This window comes from Sciurus vulgaris (assembly GCF_902686455.1).
Source record: "Sciurus vulgaris genome assembly, chromosome: 11".
NCBI lineage: Eukaryota > Metazoa > Chordata > Mammalia > Rodentia > Sciuridae > Sciurus > Sciurus vulgaris.
The window spans coordinates 41,882,332-41,900,214 of NC_136472.1; the positions used below are offsets into that span (position 1 = coordinate 41,882,332).

Here is a 17,883-nt window from a genome sequence, read left to right on the forward strand (position 1 = left end):
TAGGCTTTCTGGAGATGCCCTTTGGCTGTAGACCTAATTGAGTCTCTGAACTTGAGTGCAAGGTTAGAGTTGGGGGAGCTTTTTGCCCTGCAGGTAGAAGCCCTTTGATGGATCTGCCTCTTTGATAAGTACCTGTAGTGACTGGCAGTGACATTGTTTAGGTAGAATGTGGTGTAGTAATTGAGGAGTCAGTGCTCCATAGTATATGAAAATCTTTCTTTAAAATAGGGAAGACACCAAAATCCACATGCGCAATTTAAATGAGCCTGAATTCTGCATTATAAATATGCACCGGATGCCAAGTAGAAAACCGGAACACTCTCTCAGGATGCTGTTAGGGCCAAGCGGAATCTCATTAGGGACAGCTTCAAAGATCAGTTCCTCGTGTCCATAAAAACAAGTGTAAATTATCTGGTGCGCGCCTGCTGTTAGCGGTGCCGTGTTGCATTATGCATGATTCAAGATTGCACAGAGGAGACGCAGGCTGCACGGAGTTCCACAATATATGTGGGGATTTCACCACTTTTATTTATTTATTTTTTTGTGGTGCTGAGTCCTACATTTTGGAAATTTATTAGTGTGTTTCAGTTAATGGAGGGTGCCATATATAACTTAACTCCTACATTTTTGATGAATTGGAGTCAGTTCAGAGAGGCATGATAAGGCCTGAATTGTTTATATGAACCACCAAATCTACTCAGATTTATATATCTTGTTTGCTCACATATGGAGTCAGATTAGGGCACTGCAGAGGTGTTTTGGGCACGTAGAATTGGGCACGTTGGTTTCACTCATTCTCTCCCCTTTCTTGGTCTCTTGGTTAGATTTTAAAAATAAGTGTGAATGCTGTGTAAATTAAGAAAATCTAGTCAAGTTTAACATATAGAACTTTTAACAGTTTGGGAATAAATTTTAAGGGTCTAGAAATATATTCCCAAACTTTCTTGCCCAAGGAAGCAGAGAAGCGGGAGTGTACCATTCGAGAACACGGACTCTAGAATTACATTCCCAAGGTGTGAGTCTTTGCCTCTTACTACCCGTGTGACACTGGGCAGTTATTTAACCTGTCTCTGCTCTCCTCTGTAAATGGGGGCAATATTATGCCCTTCAAAGGTTTGTGGTAAAGGTTAAATCACTTGATTTATGTAGTGTACCGATAAGATTTCCTGGAATACAGCAAGTCCTATTTCATGTTTGTCCTTATTAGTGGCATCGTTGTTATTATTAGTGGAAGGCAGAAGGTCTTCCAGTAGCCCTGGGATATCTAGGTATGAACACCCAGAGCCCGAGTTTATAAGCCCATCTGGCCTTCAGTAGATGTTCAAACACTCAGGCTGGGGGCAGGCAATTTAGAGAACAGGGTCAATTAGAAGAAGCCACTAAAAATATAAAATACTTGGTAAAGTGTCTCTTTCTGACCTATGTGGTCCAGAAACCAAGAAATTTAGGAGAAGATGTAGGAATAGCAAGAGAGGCTGCTTTCCTCTGACCATAGTGGAAGACGTTTGTACATCTCCTTTTCCGAGTTGTTTCTCAGAGCCTTGTCCCCAAACACAGAAGCACACGGGAGAAAGATCAGAAGACCAGGGTCACCAGGCTTAAATTCACAAACATGTCAGCACCAGTTACTTCTGTTCCAAAATTTATATTTGCAAATAGAAGGGGATAGCCACGTGTATCACTATTTTGCTTTCTAGACTGATAGCTCTTCAGCTGGCTGATCTTCAATCCTCCGCAGTATCCATGGGCTCAGTCTTCAGATGCATCTGCACCGACTCAGTTAACCGTCTTCAGTATGTGTTTTCTGTGTCATTTTGTCTTCATGGTCAGTTTTCTCTAAACTCACAATCTCCACATTGTCTTCAGAATCATCCCTATTACTATGCTCACTCAGGCACTAGTTTATTGCCCCCCACTTGCTTACTTCAGAGCCCCTCTTTGTCGGCTGTCACTGAAAATGTCACAACCAGTGAACCCGCAGTACGTTTTGGAGGTAGCATGGGGCCAGGGAGCATGGCTGTCTTGCTTATCCTCTTACCTCCAGTGCACACCCCAGTGCTAACACATAAACTGTTACTGATGAACAGATGGAGGAATGAATGTCTTCTTGGGTTTAGCAGTCAGAAAAACAGAACTGTCAACCACCCAGTCCTTGTGTGCTAGGGAAACAACCAAATACATCAGTATTAAATAATACTTGATAAAATAATTGTGTCTGTATTATTAATAATAAGATATCAAACCATTAAAAAATACTTGCATACTGTCTAACTTCGAGGGGAAAAGAAGCAGAGAATTTTATATATGACCTATTGGCAGCCCAGAGCAGGTGAGTGACCCATCAGAATCACCCAGGGTTGCTGATTTCCAGTACAGTGTGGCTCTTTATGACCTCTAACTTGATGTGGGTACCTAAAGATGGGGCAGACAGTAAATGCTAACTAGCTAAGAGATGTGAGGAAGAATTTCTGCAAGAGAACATCTATAATAAACCTTGTTGGGACATTTGACTTGGTTCTATTAAGTTGTTTTTGAATGTTTCAATGTTATTTCATAATTTTCCCCCCTAGATGTGCACCAGAATAGTCAAAGGGGCTTCAGGTCTGATTCTTCTCCCAAAGCTGAAAGAAGGTAGGCACCCCATAGGAGACACACTGTAATGGAAAACTTTAAAATAAGCAGAAGCAGGCTATTTACTGTATGCCCTGGAGGAACGAAAGCACTTGGCATTTATTTCAGAATATTGCCTCCTGCTCCCGCCACTCTTGTGTCCCTTGGTTCCTCTGAAGTCTGGCAGCATCTCTTGGCCCTATGGGCTCCAGAAACCACTGCCATTTCCTATTCCGATACTGAGTGTGCACACTTGGACAGCAATTGCATTTTTGCTGGGATGTGGGAGTTGAGAAGTGTGTGGCTGTATGCCGTGGGCTTGAATAATGGCTTACATTCCTAGCAAGTTAGATGGTTTCTGGCCCACTGCTTGCCCTGCGTGGAAGTGAGCAAACCTGTGTGCTTCTGGGTCTTTTCTGTTTGGAGACATGAAAGTGGAAGATTGGACGCATCAATCCAATACATTTTACAAAGGTCAGTTGGAGTATAATGTCGAGACCGGTCTATGGTCCAATATTTAAGATCAAGGATAACTTCATAGGCACCTCTATTTTTGAGAGCTTCCCAGATGTAACTTTTTGGAAGTGCTATCTGTGACCAAAGAGCAGAGTCACTGTTGCACAGAAAATTGCTCTGCTGTCCATGATCTGTGCTGGCATCACTTGGGCAGACCACTCAAGTGTATCTTCCTCATTAAGATTGAGAAACCCTGGGACCACAAGTCATTCCACGAGGCGCATTTTAAGCCATGTGCAGTTTTCCTCTTGAAAAATGCTCTGTGGCAGGTGGGAGGTAACACATTGAGCCTTTCATGTTACAACTGCAACTGGGCCCAAGATGGCTTTGGTGATCTTTGCTTGGGTGCTACAGATCTAGCCGTCAGTAAGGCTGTAGCCAGATGCTTAGGATGTTGGTGCAATGGCTGGCACCTGGCATTGGTGTGGTTGCTGGTGGTGATCCCGTGCGTGGTACCTGTTAGGTCTTAAGCCTGAGCATTTTAAGAAGCTGAAAAAGTCTTATAGCTTCGTAGTTTTTCTGGGAAGGTCAGAGATGGCATCTCAAAGGAGCTTTCGCATTTAGTTGAAACTGTTGGACTTCACATTCAGTTCAAATGTTGAACTTCGTAATGGGAAAATTATGTAATAAAAGCTCTAGTTTGGGGCAGTGATTAAAAATAGTTGCTCTGGAATGCTCAAGATCCCACCTACTAGGCAGAGAAGTTCATAAAATATGTGTTGTGAGTAGTTTAGCTGGTGAATATATTGGTTGTAGCAGTAGATTTCACTAAGGAAATTAGATATCTGTATTGTCTATGTGTGGATATGTGTGTGTATATATATGCATGCACACCTACAGATAAATGAAAGTTTCAGATAGACAGAGGTGAAAATGCTCCCTGAACCCTTGTGTTAACTATCTAAAAAACAAATAAAACACCGGACACGACTGCTTATGGGTTGAACACCTCAGCTCAGGATTACTCTCACAGTTGACCTTGTTTTCTATGGAGAAGCTACATTATTAAGCATATCGGGTCAACCCTGAGTTCACGTTAACATCATTTTTCTTTCTGCAGAGATGAAAAGGTCCTCAGCCAGATTGTTTTCTTTTTGTTTTACATGGGGCAGGGGATGGCATGATTTTGCATGACTATGGGTCTGCTCTATAAATAAGCAGATTCAGTCCTTTGTTTTAAATGTAATCAGCAAGATTGCATTTGCATTGCTTGTAAGTGAATCACATAAGTGAAATTACATTGCCTGCATCTCATTTGGTATCATAAAATGTTATGGGATGCAGGCTGTTTTTCTCCAGCTAAAGTGTCTTGAGTTAGTATTAGGGTGCTTACTTTCATTTTCCTTTGTGACCAAATTTGTTGTATTCTACAGAGCGAGAAGGCTCATATTTTCACTTATGTTAGTTGCTAGAGAAATCCTCATTTGAGTGCTCCAGAATGAGCTAAGATATTGGTTCGGTAGGGGGTAAATGGGACTTTTAAGACTAGCTCATGTCGGGTTGCAAGTGATGGCTAATCACTTTCTGTTGCTTGTTGACAACTTCTGCTTACTAAGAGTAAATGCCAGTCAATTTTGGAAGTATAGAACAATCTGAAGCTTTTCAGTCAGTTGGCTACACTAAATGGGTTGCATAATTAAAAAAATAAACTAAACTTAAGTTAGTCAACCAATATTTAGTGACAAATATGAAATACACATCTTAATTGACTCTTTAGAAGGTATCCTTAAGGCAAATGACTCAAAAGTCCTTTTGAGAGTCTCTACTTATTTCTTCAAAAATAAATCATTTAACACAACAATAATAATCACTGACTTTAAAAGTCAGTAATTTCAGTGACAAATGAGAATGTCCTATTTCATAAATCACCTCCTCCCCTCCACAGAGGTAGTCTTAATTCATGAATTTTTAAGATGGAAGTCAAAGGAAAGGTATGAATTCTTAGATGACCTGTAATGATGTGGTTGCCCACAAAACCTCTGTTTATTAACTACATTATTGATAAAACCTCACAAGGCAGCAGGCAGCTAGTGTACTGATTATACCCTTTGCTTAAAGTGAAGACTGTTTTCAAAAGAAAATACAGGCCAGTTTCAGTGGTACCCCAGCAAAGTGTAGGTGCTTGATAACAGTTGATGATCTTTGATTTTTGGAATAAAAATGAGAAAGGGGAAGAATTAAATGTGATGGAAAATTAAAGAATTAAATGTGATGGAGCATAGGGGTTTTTGTTTGTTTGTTTTTCCTGTCAAAATAGATAACTAAGGATTCGTCACCAAAAAGAAAAATTAACCTTCTGAAATGGCTTACATTTTTTTTCAATAAGATTTCAAAAGAAATTTTCAGTCTGTGTCCTCATAGTATTTTTTAAAATGTATTCAGGGAAAATATTTCATATGGAAGATTGAGTATAATTGCTTTTGAATTATAAACTTTTAATCGAAGCCTCACATACAAGTTAAACATGTTCCATGCAGTAAATTTCTACAAAGCAAAATACTTGTGAGACAGTATTGGGTATAGTTTTAAAGATCATTTGATTTGTTTTAGTTTGCAAAACAATAAAGTCATAAGAATGTAAATGTTATTACAATCTACAACTAATTTTATTAATGAAAATGGTAAAGACCTTTGTTGTTATTGTTGTGTGATTTACAAAGAAGACAGTAGGACACATCAGGACCCCTGATGTGGCCTCCCATAGATTCTTCTGCAGCTGGATGTTTTAGCATATAGACTCACCTATCTTAACTACTGCGACTTTTATTTCAACTGGTCTCCAAGGCACACTTTTCATTTGAAAGCTCCTTTCTGTGATTTGAAAAATTCTCAGGATAATATTTCCAAATTGATGACTTTCTTGAGTTAAAACATTTTTTAAAGTTTAACTTTAAAGATATCTTTATTTTCTATTCCATTCATCACCATTTTCTCATTGAAAAAATTAACCATGCTTATCCTACTTCAAATGAGCAGCTGCACTTTGAAACCAGATCCTTCTTTTGACTGTAATTGTCCAAATGAGGAGGACCAGGTTTGCTAACTATTTGAAAAGAATTAGTTGTGACCATAAAGCATTTTATGCTTTCTCTTTTTTCTTTGCAAATTTGGTATGTTTTCAAGCCAGGAAATAAAAGAAAGGAGAGAAGGAAGGAGGGAGGAAAAAAGAAAGGAAGGAAACAAAGACAAGAGAGAAAAAAAAAAAAGGAAAACAGATTCAAAATACTTATAAGCAAGGTAGCTCTTACCTGGCAGTAGCTAAATTTTACCTTTGGAGGAAAGAGGACTCAAGATGATCTTGATAAGACTGTTGGCTTAAAGTGTGACTCCAACCCACTGAGTCAGATTTTTCTTCTCTTTTTAATAATTTACTGGTATAAATAAGTAAAGTAATAATAAAGCATATACGCACATATACATGGGTGTGTCTGTGAGTGTGTGTGGGTTCTGTTGGGCATTGTTATTACCTACTCCTGTGATACCAGCATTGCTGACAAAATTTCAAAACCACCTTCTTTGAGAACTGTCCTTGGAACCAGTTCATGGGCACATAAGGAAAGAGTTCTCCATGTTTACCAGCTGCAGAAATCATCTTCACTCATATTTACCTCTATCCTCTTGACATGGTCCTTACAGTTCTGGTTCGATATACCTAAGGAAATAAAATTCATTACTGAATTCTCACATCTGACTCTCTCCATCCGGCCATAGGCTCTTTAGACTCACTAGACTAAAAGCCTTCCATTGAATCCCTCTTGGTCATTGCCATGAAGATTTCTCGTATGCACATTGTTCTAGCGGCTTCCCACTTGCCCACAAAGGTACTGGACTGAACACTGGAAAGCTGAGTCAGCAGCTGATCCAAGTGATTCTAGACGAAGGGGAAATATGGTCTCTCCACTTGGAGACTGAAATAAGTGCACATTCTGTTAAAGGCACCAAGATGGCTGATGAGAGATCTTTATTGGTAGGTTATTAGCAAGTAGCCATTCTTTAAAAAAATTTAAAAAAATAAAACCAGGAAACTAACAGTCATAATAGATTATCTGGCTATGTATGTAAGTTAAACCTCACAGTAACTAGAGAAGGACATTTCCAAATAAAAGTGAATTATCACTCTATTTGTATTACTATTGTGGAAGTTAATAGTTTGTTTTGACCTAATTGCTGCTTTGGGGCTACCAGTAGTCATAAATAAATGAAAATATCCATAAACGTCCAAAAGTATATTTGAATCCATATATTTTATATTTTGCAAAATTATACACTGTCTCCAACAAAAAGTTTGAGTGGACACCTCTAGTTAAGATAAAAATATTCAAAAATGTACTTTCATCTTGTAAATGGAATGGTGAGTGCAACTATTTCAGCTTTGATGTGCATTTGCTTAGTTGGCACAGTCATTCTTTTATTCATTCACTCATTCAAATATTTATTGAATTCCTGCTATGTGCCAGGCAAACAAATTGCAAGTCTGGAACTATTAAACAAGTTGAAATGATAAATTGCCTAAATTCATTGTGGGGGAGAACAGTTCAATATAGTGCCCACTAATGATTTGTATTGGTCTTGATACAAAATTTGTCACAGCCTGGAAGTATGGAACTAACCATGGTTATTTGATGATTTTTCCATCCCAGTGGCTTGGCCCTCATCGTACTGCCTTATGTTGGTTAAACACTGCTTTTGTGTAACCCCTTCTCTCCCTTAGATCTTCTGGATTGTAGAGCACACAGCCTAAATGAGAACCATGAAAGCAATTAAAAAGAAGCAAGCCAGATAAAAGGAGGCAAAATCCACAAAAGGAATGATACTAATACTGCTGATGAAACAGCTATCATTTATTGAGTGCTTATTGTATACTCCACCAAGTGCTAATTTCCTTATTAAGATAATATACTATCTTGCTGAATTCTCACAGGATAGCTAGTATTATTCTCATTTTTTCAGATGAGAAAGCCAAGGCTCAAAGGGTCTGCTGAGGGTAACCTGGATTTCATAGCATTTTAGTGCAACTCAAGTATGCCCAAACCTATGGGTCTTGCTACTCTGTCAATGCGGCTGTGACGGACCCATGGATTAAAGGTTTAGATTTTGACTATTTTATTTTCCAAAACAATGCTCATGATAAAACCATGTGAAACTGAAGTCACGAAGAAGCATGAAGTAAATACAATCCAGACCCACAAACATATTTTTGGAATGGTTCCACTGATTGAGACTCCATAAAGAAGCGTGACCTAGAATGACTTCTTCTCTCAGAAACACAAATGTGAAGGGACTCATTATGAGGCATCTGAGGCATGGCCTGGAGAAAGGCACGTTGGGTTCAGAATCAAATGGTGTGGACCTCAGTGCCCCCATTTGTAAAATGAGACTCATGCTGGCTGGAACGGATGGTCTCCCAGGATCCTTGCATTTCAAGCATTCAAAGTTTTTAGACCCAAGTTATTTAGAATTCCTTCTATTAGTTGCTGGACATCCCTCTTAAAAACTGCAGGGGTTGGACATGAATGCAGGAGAGGGGGACAAGTGGAAGCAGCACACTCATAGATCATGAAATGACAGAGGGAACACTTGAGACTATTAACTTACTCAGTGAAACACCCAAAATGGAGTTGAAAAAGTTTGAAAAAGGAACAGATTTTTTGACCTTGAGATTACATACTGGGAGGCATAGGAAAGGAGATTTCCTTAAGAGATTTGCTGATACAGACATATGATAAATAATGATGTAAAGACTGGTCCCTTTACTGAGTGGAAAGAAAAAAATTGAGATTCCAGGGAAGGGAGTCAAGGATTCATTTCTTTCATTGGTTCACAGATATATTTATCATAGAACCATGTGAACAGTGACCTGAGAGACTAGGTATGAGATCTTCTAATTTGAGCATTTCTACAGACTCTCACTTTGATATCAATGTCTCAATCTCATTTTTCTGACTGTTAAGATGTAAAGTGGGCCCCTAAAAATTGTTTTCTGCTGCTGAAAATCTGCAGGTTGGTTTTACCTTTGTATACCACCCCAGAAAGAGAGTGACAGCATTGTGATTGAGTTTCAAGGGGCACGAGTCATGGCTGGGACCAGTTCAGAAGACCTGAAGTTTCTCTGGGGAGAAAGAAGTCCACCATCAGAAAGACAATCTGCTGCTGAGCAAGAACAGGTTGTCTTGTGGGCTAAGTTGAATAGATGATAATTCTGCCATCATACACAAGGGCATCCAGGAAACCGTGGAGGAGGCAGGAAGCAGACCAGCCTTGCTGTGGAATCTCAGAGACCACTGTCTACATCTGGGCTTGAAAATCACATGGCCCCGTGGAGCTATGTGCTGAGTGAACTGGGGTCAGGGACGCTAGCACATGGTGTCAGGCCCAAGTACAGGAAGTGTAGGAGATCTTACAACCCAAGAAAATGTGGTAGCAGGTAGCAGAAACAGAGAGATTCTGGGGATAGATTCTAGAGTTTCAGGATAGAGATTTAAAAGTAGGAGCTTAGCTTTAAAGGAACGAGGCAAGGATGAATCGACTGCAGTCCTTGGAATCGTGTTAGGACATAAGGCAGCAACAGAAAGGAGGCAGAAGCTCATTTTCTAGAGTGGGAAGGGAGAAAATGACTTGTTCCTCAGTGATGTGAGGCCTGGAGTGGAATTTTCTGAATGCCACCTGCAGTTTAATCAGTTTGGAAACCTGGCCTTGGAATGGACTGAACGGTAGGTGTAAAGCTGCCAGGACTCTAGATAAGGAATTGACATCAGGCAAAGACTGGGGCTCTGCAGTTATTGCAACATCCAGAAAGTTGCCAGAAGACCCTAAATTGGGTAGACTGCCTCAAGATGAACTAAGGAGTCTAGGAAGGGTGTGCTTTTTCTTCCTGGTTCTTAGTTTGTTTCATAAAGTAAACACAAAGAAGCAGTTCTAATTTCTTAATCTCTAAGATTTCTGGGCCTTAGGTTTATGATGATTTATATTCCTAAAATGTCGGTACAGAAAACCTGACTGCTTTCTTCTTCTTGGAGCATCACTTTTTCTATTGTCCTCAATTATCCTGAAACCCTTGCACTGCAGGCCATATCTGCTCTGTGCTTCATGTGGCACGTGGAGTTATAGATGCCATATTTGACAGAGAACCTTTCTAATCGGTACTTATCTCTCCTTCATGAGGCTTTTATCAGAAGTAAGGTCCAGCTCTTCCTGAGACAGAGCCCATTCTTTTCCATTAGGCCACCCTGACTTTGGATTTGATGGATTCTGTGACTCAATCTTGTTTTAACACAAACAACGAAGCTTTTTCAAAATTTCAGCCAGTGTACCTAAATATCTGTAAATGCTGTCTTCTCTTTGTTTGACCTTTAGCTGCTTAAAACAAAATCTGTTTTAACTGTAGGAAATGCAAATGGAACTCACGAGTTCTTTCTTAGGACCACAGTACCATCTTAAATAGAAAGTCTTGGCCTTGAGTTTTGGATCTTAAGATGGTCAGACATGATCACGACGCTGTTGAGCAAGCCTTGATGTTTTCTGGCATCCGTGTTCCATTCTGTGACTATAAGCAAGGGCTGCCTTGTGTTTTCTACCTAACCCTTCTCCTTCTGCTGTTCCTCCTGCCACCCCCCTGAATGAAAATACAATGAACATGATACATTACTTAAGAATTTTATGGTGCAGTTGGTGGCAAACGGTGTTGAGTGCTGATGGATTGGTGCTTTTGGAAATAAACTGAGCTTGGAAAGAGGAGAAGAGAAGCCACTCACATCTGCACTCCTGCATAGGTGGGAGGTGTTTGTGCTTCTCCCTGTGCTCGATGTGGGTGGCCGGGGCTGTCCAGAACATTCTTTTATTTATCTTAGAGGAGCTGCTATAATTGTTGACCAGAACTACTGGCATTTGAGGTTCACACATCACTGGATTCACGGTCTGTTGGCATTTGAAGAGAAGGACCCACGGTGTTTCTCACCTACAGGGAGAAGTTACATAGTCAGTTCTTGAAATGGCCCAGCTCAGGACCCCAGGCAGCCCCCACTGTTAGGGCTGTGCGTCTAGAAATCTTGTCTGGGCTTGACAGCTTAAAAGCCTTTTGGGGGAGTTTAGCAAAGGGAAATGGTTAAGAAAATTATGACAAAACTAACCCATTTAATATCCCATAGCCAGTGGAAATGTTTATAAAGAGCCTGGAGTAACAGTGAACTCACTGGTGTTATAATGGTTTAAGCGAAAAAGAACGAAACCCAGAATATAACATTTTGAATACAAAATGATCCCAGTTATGTTTTTAAAAATTCATAGCAGAGAGAGGAAATGGAAAGGTACTAAGATGTTACCAGTAGCTATTTCTGAGTAGCAGAATTATGGGTGTATCGTTCTTTGCTTTTTATTTATACACATTCATAATTTACAGAAGTTAATTATCCCTAACTTTAGTAAGCATATATTTTGTAATTAGGGGGAAAAAGCTTTTTCACGACAAAAATGTAAATTCTCATATTTGGGGGAAACTCCTCCTTGTGGTTTAGAGAAATTCACTGTGCCTTGCTGTTGTGGTTTCTCAGGTGACTCCTTTTGGACTGAATTAACACATTCCATTGTGTAGAATAACACCTATTTGACACAGGCTCTGAGGTGATATAGATCACTTGACAGTTTTAATGGCACCAGATGAATAATAACTTTAAGAGATGGGGTTGGCTTATGACTCACTAAATGGCATGTTCTTTTGCAGTTAGGGCATGGGGTGCTTTATTATCTGTTTATAAGAGATATGTATTTAGAACATTTCATGAGGGAGAATATTCTAGTTTTATCCACCTGGTTAAATTAGAGCAATACTGAGAAACTTTGCAGAGACAGAAACAATAGCAACAACAAAAAACAGTAATAATTACAATAATTATTCATCCTTTACCATGTGCTCAGTGCATTCAATTACTTTCGCACAACATCCTCATGAAATACATATTTTTACCTCTAATGTAAACGTGAGGAAACTGGAATATGAGGTTTAGCGGCTTACTCATATCCTAAAGGTTGTCAGTTTGTGTATTTGGGATTTAAATCCCTGTCGTTTGTCTCCAGAACTTATTATGCTCATAAAGTTTTCTGGGGAGTCTAGTAAAATTCATGCAGGAATTTATATTAAACCATCTGTTTTTCTTTTAAATGAAATAAGAGATGGAAGCCAATGATATTTGGACCCAGTAAAAACACCTGACAAAAGATAGCACTTTTTAGTGAGTGTTTTCTGTTTGACATTACCGAAGTTGTCAAAACTAGAATTTCAGAAGTTTATTAGGTATTTAAAAGTAATTTATTTGAAATTTGAAGAACATTTGTATTTGTTCAGCTTAGCATTGGATTTTCTTAGAAGAAAGGCCCAGTCTGGGAGGCTGTATAATAGGGAATGAGCCAAGGAGGCAGACAGACTCCCTTTATAATTGAGGCTTCACCATTTATGGAGTCTCTGACCTTGGGGAAATAATTTAACTTCATAACCCAGTGTTTCTCATCTGTAAAATGGGATTAATAATACCTACCTTATAGGGTTCTTGCAAAAAATAAATGAGGTAACATTCATAAAGTGTCTGGCACAGTGCCTGATGCATGGTAATAGCATTCATTGATGGTAGCTATAATTTTACTACTGGGAGTTGAGAAGCCTGGAGGCTGGATCCAGTTCTGCTGCTTAACACTGGCACTGAGCAAGTAACTTAGCTCTTCTGGATCTGAGACTCCAGGGGAAATAATTACAGTTTCCTATAAGGTAAAGATGAAACAAAATTATAGATGAAGCAGGTTTCCCACCCCCCAGGAGCTTGATGGGCTCCACCAGAATACATAGTAAAGATGGAGGAGAAGGGGAACAGCAGACAAGCCAGAGGGGCAGCGAAATTAAGTTTACTTGAATTTAAGTCATAACTGAGGCTTTGCCACAGGAGTTCAGTTTGCATAGAACAAGTTGAGTGAGTTATGCTTTATCCCCTGTGAGAAAAAGATTTCACCCAGAAACCTAGTGGTGCTGTTCACCAATCAGCCTGATTTGTGGCCTTTCATCAAGAAAGGGCCAGCTCTGACTGGACCTGGCGGGAGATCTTATTGCGTTTTTTCCCAGGCTGTGCCTTTGGTTAATAGGGCGCTTCTTGACAGGCCTGGCTGAGGTTCACTCTTGTACTCAGGAGTGTGTGTAGGATAGAAAGAGACTATTCCTCAGCCTTGCAAGTGGTGGAAGCATCAAGGGCAGGTGTGTGTGTTTGTCTGTACCCCTCAGTCCATGTTCTTATAAAAATCATCTGTATCTAAATTGCCATCAGGGATTGGCAGACTCACATCCCTCTGCAGGACCATAATGGGAGTACTTACTGGCCCTAGGTTCTAAAGCAAATAGTCAGGGCAAACAAAGTGAAATTACATTAGTCCTGCTGCACTCACTGAAGTGGACTCAACATTCCCAAGGGGTTTCCTAGTAGGGCAACATGTTACAGCAAGGGTGAGAAAGATACAACCAGAGGCCGATTTGTACTTGGGGTTTATGAATCTTTTCAGGGACTGTGTCTCAGTTCTCTTCACCCTAGATCTTATTGTCTCCAAATTATAGCACCTGTGCCAGTCAGATTTAATCTAACAGCTAGGACTGCTTTCCTACTGTGGCCCTTTGGGGGCATTGCACATTGAAATGCTGAGTCTTTGGCACTGTTTTGAAAATTAATCTGAAGGCTTCATGGGGGCTTCCATGTTTTTAGTATTACTTTTTAAAACAGCAGTTGATAGAGACGTGGGAAGGGGACAGATTTGAACTTAACATGCCCCCTTAGCTACCCATCCCCAAAAGATGATTTAAAAACAGGCAGAGAGCCAGAGAATTTTCAAGGCTAACTTTCTCACGTGGAAGGGAAAAATTATTGCAATGCCCTTTAGCTAAGTACACTCACTTCAACTTTTATGGATGACGGCAGTCACGTGCTCACCTCTTAGGAGGAAGAGAGCTTGAAAGGATCACACGGCGGAACCTCTGGAGACTGGGGCTGGGGTGATATCTGATAGCAAGGCACAGGTAGTACCCAGTAAGGGTTTTTTTTTTTTTTTTTTAAAGATGATTTTTTGACGAAGTTATGTTCTTTCCACAACGTTGAAGTAGACTAACCTCCTTTTCGTCTTATCCATCATTGCTTGAGCAGAAGGAGAGAGCTAATGTTTCTGTCTTAGAAGACTTCTGGGTCTCTATAATAAGCATCTTTGCACGTTGCACACTTGAAGATAGAGGCTCTGCTACTCTTTAGCATTTGCATAAGTGTATGAAGGACTGAAAGAGACAAACCGTGGGAATTATGCACAGAGGTAGATGAAGACTTTCTTGTAAACTTTAGCAGATGTTGACACAGAACTGGAATTATCCAAAGCATCCAAAAAATGATGAATTTGAGGTAAAACAGGGGTAATTTCAATGTGAACCATTGTGAGATCAATATAATGTTGAAATGACATACAACCAGGTACAGAAAGAAAGCAGATCTGTTCAGGATTAGAATGGGATAGAATTGGATTTGTGTGTTATTTTCGTGTGTGTATAGGGGTGTATGTGTGTGTGCCTGTGTACACACACACATGCATTTAAAGTAAGCTAACCATTAAAGTATGTTGTATAAAATTTTGTATAAAATATGTTTCATACTTTGGACTCTGTCATTCTTGGTTAATGCTTTCTTGTTGCTTAAAACGTTTGGGATAAAATAACCATTAGTTCCTGAACTGGGTGAGTGGTCATAACTGCAGTCATGTTGATTTGGTGTCCAGATTTTGTGAAGAGTTATATCTGGATAATTCCTATTTGACTTTAGTAATCCTTATACATGAGGGAAGTAGAGAGGTACACACTTTAACAAATTTAGGAAAATTCAGGTCATCTTACAAATGCAGTGCCCACTGGGAAATTGTCTTCTTTGTAAATTTGGCACTATGACTCACCTTCCCTGACCTTTTCATCTCTCTCTCACACTCTTGAAATTTAAACACTGTTCCTTTTATGTGGAATGACATTATTCTAACTCTCTACTTGGAGCACTACTCAACTTTTAAGACTCGGTTAAAATATATACTCTTTTTTTTTTTTTTTTTTTGAGGACTTTTCCATCCCCAAATAGAACTAATTCCTTTCATTGATTTTCTCATAGAATAATCTCAAAAACGTTGGCTCAAACTTACAGAGCACTTGATTTGTGCATTGGGCCCTTTATATGCGTATCTCAGATCATTTTGTTATTTCTTTAGCAGAATAGCACAAGCTGGGTTATTTATTAAAAAATTATTTCTCACAGATATGGAGGCTAGGAAGTCCAATATCAAGGTGTCTGTGTCTGGTGAGGGCCTTCTTGTTGTAAGAACACAAAGCTGAAGGCAAGAGGATGGGAAAGGGAGAAAGAGCAAGAGAGGGGCAGACTTGCTTTTATGACAGATCCTCTCTCAAGAGCCTACTCCTGTGGTAATAACACGAATCCATTAACGAGGACCTTTTAATCACTGTTCCTTCTTATTCCCCACCCCCATATGTACATAGGCATATGTACTTTCTAGTTTTATTGATTGCACTTTGGTATGTATGCACTCTCAAATGAAAATGTGATTCAAGGTGGTAAAAACGGCATCTTGGTACCTATGTAAAATGATCATCTTTAAAAAATGACTGTCATACAGTTGTAAAATGAGCACTTGTCCTAAATTTTACTTAACTTCTTAAGGAATGATGGAAGCAAGAAATTCGTTAAAACTTCCTAGGAGAGCCAAAAATTTACATGGAATATAATAATGTTGAAATGAATTTACAAATAGATGCAGAACAAGGGTGGAAGCCAGTTTAGCGTCCATTGAACAGAACTTATTTGCCTCTACAGACAAGAATTTTCATTGCTTTTAGTTATCTACAGGTTATAAAGTAGGCCTAAGACTAAGGCCTATATCCCTGTGGGATCAGTCAATCCCTAAAGGCTCCAGAACTGCATTAAAAGGATGCCTACTCTAAAGGCTTAAATTTTCCCCTATACCTCTAAGAAACAGTATTGTATAGCAAAGGACATAGGCTCATGGTTTAGACAGGCAAGATCCACATTCAAATTCTCAATCTTATTGTGTGATTGTAAGCAAAGTTTGGAGAATAATACAAAAAAAGCATGCACACGTGCGCACACACACACGCACACACACACATCGCACAGAGATTTTGAGAGAAATGTAGCAGTAGATACACACTGCTAAATATTAGGTATTATTGTTTGTAAATAGAGTAGCTATAAGGTGCCTGACAAAAGTTGTGGTTTAGTAAGTGTTCCTCAAGGCACTAAATCAGGAGTGAACAAACTTTTTTCCATTGAAAGAGTTCTGGACATACCAACCCAAAATATGCCACTTTGGTATATTGATTACTTTGAGCTGAGGCACTTAAAAAAATGTCAAATGCAGGGAGAGGATATGTCTGAACTCCCTTTATCTGCCTAAAGACAGACCCTGCAAAAAGCACTCAGTTGTCATCAGTTCCCTCCCGGAAGTTTGACCAACAGGGAAAATTGGCTCTTATCACAGGAGAGGAACCAGAAGTTAACAACACCTGCAGACAAACTTGTCGTAAGCTACTCTCCTCCTATCTGTTTTCCCAAGGGCCCGTTCCTCTTTTCCTAAAAACCATTCACCGTCTCCTAGGATGCCCATGTCCTCCTCCCCATTCCCCTGTGAAGACCTTATCTAAACTCCCAGATCTCACTGATTTTTGGGGTATTCACCAATTTTTTTTTTTTTTCCTGTGATGTACACTCTCAAGTTCTAGGTAGTAAATACTTTAGGCTTTGCAGGCCATATAGTGTTTGTTGCAGCTCTTCACTCTGCTGAAGTATCTTGAAAGCAGTCACAGACAATATTTAAACCAATGAGAGTGGTTGTGTTCTAGTGAAATGTTACAAAATCAGACTTTGGGTGGGATTTTTTTCCTCTGGACTGAGGTCTGTGATCAGTGGACTCAATGAATAAAATGGCTAATCCAAAAGCTTGGGGAGGAGGACTAATTACCAGTTACACCCATTGGTAGACCTTGCCAATGTCACTCACCAGGAAAACTTGGGCAGAGTTTGGCCAGTGCTAACCAGAAGCTATAGCTCAGTGTGGTTGGTGTTATTTCCCTGTGCTGTTGTTAGAAGTAAAGTGACCACTGGAATTGCAGTCAGCTCTATGCCTCATTCTCTTCTCAGACACATACTAGCAAAGTGGTCATGGGCAAGTCACCCATCATGTCCAGAACTTGGATATGCCAATCCTGTGATACTCAATGGGGAGGCACAAGCTATGAAATATTCTACCAAGGTAGTATTTATTTCCAGAGTGGGAAGAGAGTTTTCCATGGGTTCTTCAGTTGTGTGAGATTTATGCAACTTTTATGGCTAGTTAGTGGATCAGCTAAGGGATAATGATGCAGAATGAAATAGGATAATATAGGATAAAATATTTTTTTATTATTGCAGAACAATATCCAGAGAAACAAATACTGTCTAAAATGTATTGTATTGGATAAATTTGGAAAGGCCATCAAATGGTACAACCATGTTAAATTGTGTATTTATACAACATACTTAAATGATGTTATGCAGCATAGTTAAATGATGTTCCATACTTAGATAAAATGGTCTTTTTGCCTTAATCGTGACTGATTCTGTGAAAGTGAGTATATCAACTCAATCCAAAAGTTGGAAAAAAAATACAGACCATTAAGACCAACTGAAATGACCACAT

At 39.4% G+C, this 17,883-nt stretch overlaps 1 protein-coding gene across 7 annotated transcripts in view; it reads left to right on the forward strand.

Annotated features, from left to right (window-relative positions):
* Positions 1 to 17,883, forward strand: part of MPPED2 (metallophosphoesterase domain containing 2) — a 167,929-nt gene that overhangs the window by 19,683 nt on the left and 130,363 nt on the right. The window lies entirely within an intron of this gene.